Consider the following 7589-nt stretch of genomic DNA (forward strand, 5'->3'; position numbering starts at 1 on the left):
GAATGCAAGTCGTGCATAAAAGGATCAGAATGTCAGAGATAATAATTTCTTTTAATCAAGTTTTAAAGTTGCTGTGGACTTATCCTGTGATGTGGTCAGTGGTCTGTTGATAAGCAAAAGGGTTGCACTTGGAGATTACTTCCAACAATACAAGGAAATAATTGAATCTATACCCATTATAGAAGATGTTGACAACATGCAGAGAAAACATCTATGAGACCCAAAACTAAACTACTAAGCATGTGTTGTTGATTCCTAGTTATATTAATTCAATCATTTGTTTTAGTTATTTGCCCTCTTCTGTCTCCAGTGCAAAATTGTGCAGAAGTTCAAAGAGAAACAATATTGATTAATAAGACAACCTCCATATATTCAAGTCACTGTAAACGTTTTTGTAGATTGCTTCATGCGAGCACCTTTTTGTGGCCCTTTTGGTTCTGAAATGTATAGTTTATTACAGACAAGAGATATTTTTATGCCAACTGGGACAACAAATTTGGAAGCCTATGTTTTAAACCAGCAGAGGCTTAAACAGGATAGAATTTAACCAGAGAATTTAAGGAAGACTCGTTTCTTCCCAGAGAGATATACTTCCTATTAGAAATAGAAAAGGCTATTGAAAATAGAACAGCAATATATGCAGACATCACTGCTGAACTGCATGGATATTTTTGAACATTAACATGAAGATTTATTGTTACTTGGAAAAAGATTCCTTGTCTGATGAATTTAATGATTTAACATCCAAACAGAATTTCTCTCTTCCTGTCCTGTCCTGTCCTGCCCTGCCCTACCCTGCCCATTCTTGTCCTGCAGAATTACTTTTTCTCTCCTTTCCTTTCATTCAATTTTTTGTTCCCTTCATTCCATTTCTATCCCTTCATTTTTTTATTTTTTTTTATTTTTTTAATAAAGATTTTATTGATTTTCTTTTACATACACATGTTAATTTTTTAACCAACCAGCAGTCTGGGCTCAGCTATGCTAATATATATTCAATTCCTAATCCTTCATTCTTTCTTCTAGCCAACAATAAAATAAGTCCCAAGTTTGGTAGTAATCTATGTCTTCTTTATCTTTCAATCTCATAGTTAATCTGTCCATCTCTGCTCATTCCAATATTTTTCTGATTATTTCTTTCTCCTTCGTTCTTCCTATATTACACAAAGATTATTCCTGCTGCTGTGCTAACGTGTAAAATCAAATATAGACTTTGCTTATTAATCTTTTCAGGCATTATATCTAGTAAGAAAAGTTCAGGTTTAAAATAAACATGCTTGTAACTTATATGTTTCGTCTTTTATCTTCAGTCCTTTAATTTCTGTATCTTGTCTAATCCTTCTATTTAGAACTTCCAAAGTGAAGATAAATAATAATAGGGATAATGGACATCCTTGCCTTGTGCCTTTTCTTATCTCAAAGCTCTCAGTACAGTCTCCATTCACAATCACTTTTGCTGTCTGGTTGCCATATATTGCTTTTATCATATTTGTAAAGTTCTTTCCAAAGTCCATTATTTGTAGTTGTTGAGTCATAAATTGCCAAGAAACATTGTCAAATGCCTTTTGGGCATCTAAAAATATTAATGCTAATTGTTTCCCTGGATGTAGTTCATAGTATTCTAATACATCCATTATCACTCTTAAATTGTTTTTAATTTGTCTCTTTGGTAAAAAGCCGTTTTGATCTGGATGTATGAATTCAGCTAAGTATTTTTTCAGTCTCTCTGCCATTATTGAAGTAAAAATCTTGTAATCCACATTAAGTAATGAAATCGGTCTATAATTCTTAATATAAGTCAAATCTGTGTCTTCTTTTGGTATTAAAGTAATATTTGCTTCTATCCATATATTTGGAAGCTTAGCCTCTCACAAGAGTCCATTAAAAACATCTTTCAGTGGTTCGCTTAATACGTCTTGTAAATTTTTATAGAGCTCCGCCGGAAGCCCATCTGGGCCACGTGTTTTCCCATTTTTTTGTCATTTTATAGCCTCTCATATCTCCATCATTGTAATCCTTTCTTCTAACATAGTTTTAAATGCCTCTGGAATTTTGGAAAGTTTACTTTCTTCCAGATATTGAGCCCTTCTCTCTCTTGAAATCTCTTCTTTATCATACAATTTCTTATAGTATTCCTTAATTATCTTTTTTATTTCTTCATTTTTGAATTGTAGACAACCTTTTCCATCTACTAACTTGTGTATTATTTTCTTCTCCTTCTGTTTTTTAAGTTAACCATCTTCCTGGTTTATTAGCATTTTCAAAAAAGTTTTGTTTTGCTCTCTTTACCTGATCTGCCAGTTTTTCTGAGTCCAACAGATTTAATTTGTGTTTTATTATTTCCATTTCTCTTTTCAAGGTCTTTTTTGGTAGGGTTTTTTGTAGTTCTGCTTCTAATTTCCCAAATTTTGCTTTTAGTAGTAGATATTGCTGTCTTCTCTGTTTATTTTTCTTTGCCATATACATTATAGCTATGCCTCTGAAGTACGCTTTGGCTGTATCCCATAGGTTTTGTAATGATGTATCTTCTTTTTTGGTTTCTTTAAAGAAGAATTCCATTTCTTTTTTCACTAACTCTATAATTTTTTTTTCTTTTAGTACTGATTGATTTAAAGTCCATCTTGGGTTTTTTTCTATTTCTTTCCATGTCACTTTTAAAGGATTATGGTCCGCCCATGTACCTATTTTTATCTCAATTTCCTGTATATCCATCCTCAATTCAGATGTCATCCAAATCATATCAATTCTTGACCAGGATTTGTGGCTATTTGGTTTTTGATATTCAAATTTTTTATTAATTTTCAAATAAACAAACAAGTTACAAATATGGTATACATTAAACAAAAGAAAAAACAAACCCCCCATATCTATTCAGAGATGCTCAGCAGCCCCCCCGCCCGCGTCCACCCTCCCTTTCACCCTTCCTACCTACTTCCCTCCTCCTCTCTTCCTCCTACCTACACCTCTCTCCTCCTTCCTCCTCTCAACTACCCTACACATCCCACCTCCTTCCTTTCCTCATCCTTCGGACGCAGTCTGGGGGCGCCAGCCGAGCATCTCATCTTCTTCAAATACATTATTTCACTATAACATTTTAATATACCAAAATTTATATTTACATCTTAAATCCCCTCCCCCCCCTCTCCCCTGGACTTCCCGGAATCGAATACAGGGTTATGCACATGTCATCCCAGATCTAAATAAAACTACCCAAACATAATACAATCAAATAACTCTAATAAAAAAAATATCAACTTTAAATAAATATAAATATAATATATATATAATATAATAATAAAATAAAAACAATATAAAATCTACTCAAAAGCTATATAGTATTTGTTCATTTCATACTTTCTCTGAATATAATCTATCCATCTTCTCCAAACCAGAATAAATTTTTCTTGAGATTGATCTTTCAAGTATGCGGAAATCTTAGCCATTTCTGCAAAATACGACACCTTCATTCTCCAATCATCCATAGTAGGTAATGCATTCTTCTTCCAGTTTTGAGCAACCAATAACCTTGCTGCCGTTATACAATACAACATCAAAATCATTTCTCTAGAATTTAAATCTTCCATAATACCCAAAAGAAATAATTGCGGTGTAAATTTTATCTTTCTCTTAAAAATCTGTTGGATATTCCACCAAATCTTAATCCAAAAAGCTTTTACATCCCTACATGTCCACCAAATGTGATAAGTTGCATCTAAATTACCACATCTCCAACATTTGGGCTGTAGGTTAGGATACATACAAGACAACTTCTGAGGGTCCAAATGCCATCTATAAAACATTTTATAAATATTTTCCCTTAAATTCTGCGCTTGAGTAAATTTCACATTTCTTACCCAAATTATTTCCCATGTATCCAACAAAATTGGTTCTTGAATGTTTTGAGCCCATTTAATCATACAATCTTTAACTAATTCTGTTTCAGAATCCAATTCTATTAAAGCACTATAAATTCTCCTAATATGAGCTCTACTTTGATCTTTAATCTGCTTTATCAAATTCACATCCTCCAAAGTTAAACCAAGCTTTTGATCTATATGCCACCTATCTATCAATTGACAATATGAGAACCAGGAATGGAGAATATTATCTCGTTTCAAATCATCCAATGATTTAAATTGCCAATCCTGCCCCCTCAAAATAAGTAAATCCTTATAAGAAATCCCCTCCAATTTAACTCCTCTCATAATGCCTTGTACTGCATGTTCTGGAGTTGCCCATATTGGAATTTTAGAATTTAATTTATAATAATACTTCTTCCAAACACGCAGAAGTGCAGTCCTTATGATATGGGTCTTGAAAACTTGATCAACTTTCTTATCAAAAAATAAATAAGCATGCCATCCATAAAATAAATCCCAACCTTCCAGATTCAATATATCTCTATTAGTTAAGTTAATCCAATCACTGATCCAAGTTAAAGCCACCGCATCATAATATAATTTTAAATTCGGGGCTTTAAGTCCCCCTCTTTCCCATGCATCTTGCATAATTTTGAATTTAACCCTCGGCTTTTTGCCCTGCCAAATAAACCTATTGATACCTCTTTGCCATACTTCCAAGTTAGAATCTTTTTTAAAAATAGGTATCATTTGAAACAAAAAAAGAAACTTTGGAAGAACATTCATTTTAACCACTGAGATTCTCCCCAACAATGATAGCTGCAACTTTTTCCAATCATCTAAATCCTTTTGAATTTTTATCCATAACTTATCATAATTATTTTTATACAGTTTAACATTAGAGGCAGTAATGTAAACACCCAAATATTTCACCTTTTCCACTATTTCAAAACCAGTTAGATTAACTAAAATCTCCTTATCTTTTTTAGTCATATTTTTAGATAATATTTTAGTCTTATTATTATTTACCTTAAATCCAGAAACTTTCCTGTAATGTATCAAGATCTGTATCAAATCTCTTACTGATTCAATCGGCTGAGATAAGGTAAAAACCAAATCATCAGCAAAAGCTCTCAGCCTATAATCATTCTTGTTTAAAATTATTCCTTTTATAATCGATGATTCTCGAATTTTAATCAATAAAATCTCCAATGTCAAAACAAATAATAAAGGTGATAGTGGACATCCTTGCCTTGTACCTTTCTCAATTTTGAATGTATCTGTCAATCCCCCATTAACTACAACTTGTGCTGATTGTAATTGATAAATAGCCTTAAAGGCGGACAAAAAACTATCTCCAAAATTCATTTTCTCCACAACTCGCAATAAAAATTGCCAATCCAATTTATCAAACACTTTTTCCGCATCAAGAAAGATGAGAGCCGCTGGAATTTGGTTATTTTTATCCAAATATTCAAGCAAATTCACAATTTGTCTGACATTATACTTCATATATCTACCATTAATAAATCCAGACTGATCAATATGAATTATCCACTTCAAAACTTGCATCAATCTATTAGCTAAAATTTTTGTGAAAATCTTATAATCTGTATTCAACAAGAATATTGGTCTATAATTTTTAGGCTGAGTCAAATCCTGATCCTCCTTCGGTATAAGTGATATAAATGCACATCTCCAAGATGGAGGCACCTCTGCTCCGGACAGAATACTATTAAAAAGACATTTCAAAGGTTCTATCATTTCTTCTGATAACATTTTATAATATATTGCTGTAAACCCATCTGTACCAGGAGCTTTTCCAACCTTTAGTTGTTTAATTGCCTCTATAATCTCCTCAACCCCAATCGGGGAATTCATAACTCCTTGTTGTTCCTCTGAAAGTCTAGGAAAATTTGCTTGCTGTAAATATCTATCTATTTCAATAGATTGTACATTTTCAGAAGCGTATAATTTTGAAAAATATTCCAAGAAAGCCTTTTTGATCAAGCCTTGTTGAAAAACTTCTTTACCTTTATAATTTATTTTCTCTATAATTCTTGATTTTTGTTTCTTTCGTAATTGATAAGCCAACCATCTACCAGGTTTATTTGCGTTACAAAATGTGTTATGTTTCATATACTTCAAATTAACTGCAATCTGATCTGCCATCAACATATTAAATTGTTCCTTCAACATAGCAATAGAAACCTTTAAGTTATTATCCATTGGATTTAAAATAAGATTTTTTTCTTTTATTTTAATCTCATCCTCCAAATCTTTATGTTTTTGTATTTGCTTTCGCCTATGTGCACTATTCATTGAAATTAGAGCCCCTCTCATATAAGCCTTACTAGCATCCCATACCATTGACATAGAGGTGCCCATATTCATGTTCAGCAAAAAAACGTCTCTTAAATTATCTTTAAGTTTCTGCAGATTACTCTCATGTCTAAGTAAATTTTCATTTAGTCTCCAAGTTCTTCTATTTTCTTCAGTTGAAAGTTCCATATATACAGGACTATAATCTGATAAAATCCTAGGGAAAATCTTCACTTTCTTAACCCTAGAAAGTAAGTCATTAGTTATTTAAAAAAAATCAATTCTAGAATGGGAGTGGTGTCTGTCCGGAAAAAAAGTAAAGTCTCTTTCACTTAAATTCCAATCTCTCCAAATATCTCTTAATTCCAAGTCCTCTTGCATTGCAAAAAAAGTTTTAGGCAATTTAACTTGAGTCAACACTTTAGAAGAAGTCTTTTTATCTTTCGTTGGATCTATAACTCCATTCTAATCTCCCATCATAATAACAGATTTATAATCCAAATGAGTTATTTTCTGATGCAACAGTCTGTAAAATTGTTTTTGCTGCTGTTGCTGATTTGGTGCATATAAGCCAACAATAAGACATTTCTTTCCATTCAATAACAATTCAATAAGTACAAATCTTCCTTCTGAATCAAAGTCTATTAGTTTTGGCAGAAATTCTTTCTTAACATACAAAACCACATCTGCTTTTTTCTTCAGAGCTGGAGAAATGAAATGAAGTCCCAATTTGGAATTAGTCAAATACTTTTGATCTTTCAAAGTAATGTGGGTTTCCTGCAAACATATAATATCATTTTTATGTTGTTTCAAATAGTAAAATATTTTCTTCCTTTTTTGTGGTCAGTTCAAACCATTCACATTCAACGTCATCAACTTAACCATCCTTTGGCTTTTGAAGCTTATGGAGCATTCCTTGTAAGTCTGTCATCACAGATCTCTTTGGCCTTGCCCCTCCCACAGGCTCCGAGGTAGGCGAGTATGTTATAGATATAAGTTCTTTTTGTTGCTCTTTCTCTTTACATTTATGTGCTGCACGGGTCATTCTTTGTTCCTTTGGATCTTTTTCCACTTGAGAGCCTCCTGCATATGGTGACATAACCTCAGGGAATTCAACACATAGTTGTTCAGTCAAATCTTCCTTTGCTTTAGGTCGGGGTGATGGTGGTAAGTCAGCCTTCAGGACCGATAAGTAAAAATTTTTAGCTTTTTGAATCGTGTTCAATTTATAGCGTATCCCCGCATGACTTACCACAATTCCAACAGGAATATCCCATCTAAAAGGCATTTGCCGCTTCTTTAACTCCTGAGCCAAAAAAGCAAAGCCTTTCCTTTTTCTTAAAATTTTAGGAGGTATTTCTTTTAAAAGAATAATATCTTGAGCAGCAATCTGAAATCTCTGCTGGT

The sequence above is a fragment of the Protobothrops mucrosquamatus genome, unplaced genomic scaffold (genome assembly GCF_001527695.2).
Source record: "Protobothrops mucrosquamatus isolate PMUCROS unplaced genomic scaffold, P.Mucros_1.0 scaffold_88, whole genome shotgun sequence".
Taxonomy (NCBI): domain Eukaryota; kingdom Metazoa; phylum Chordata; class Lepidosauria; order Squamata; family Viperidae; genus Protobothrops; species Protobothrops mucrosquamatus.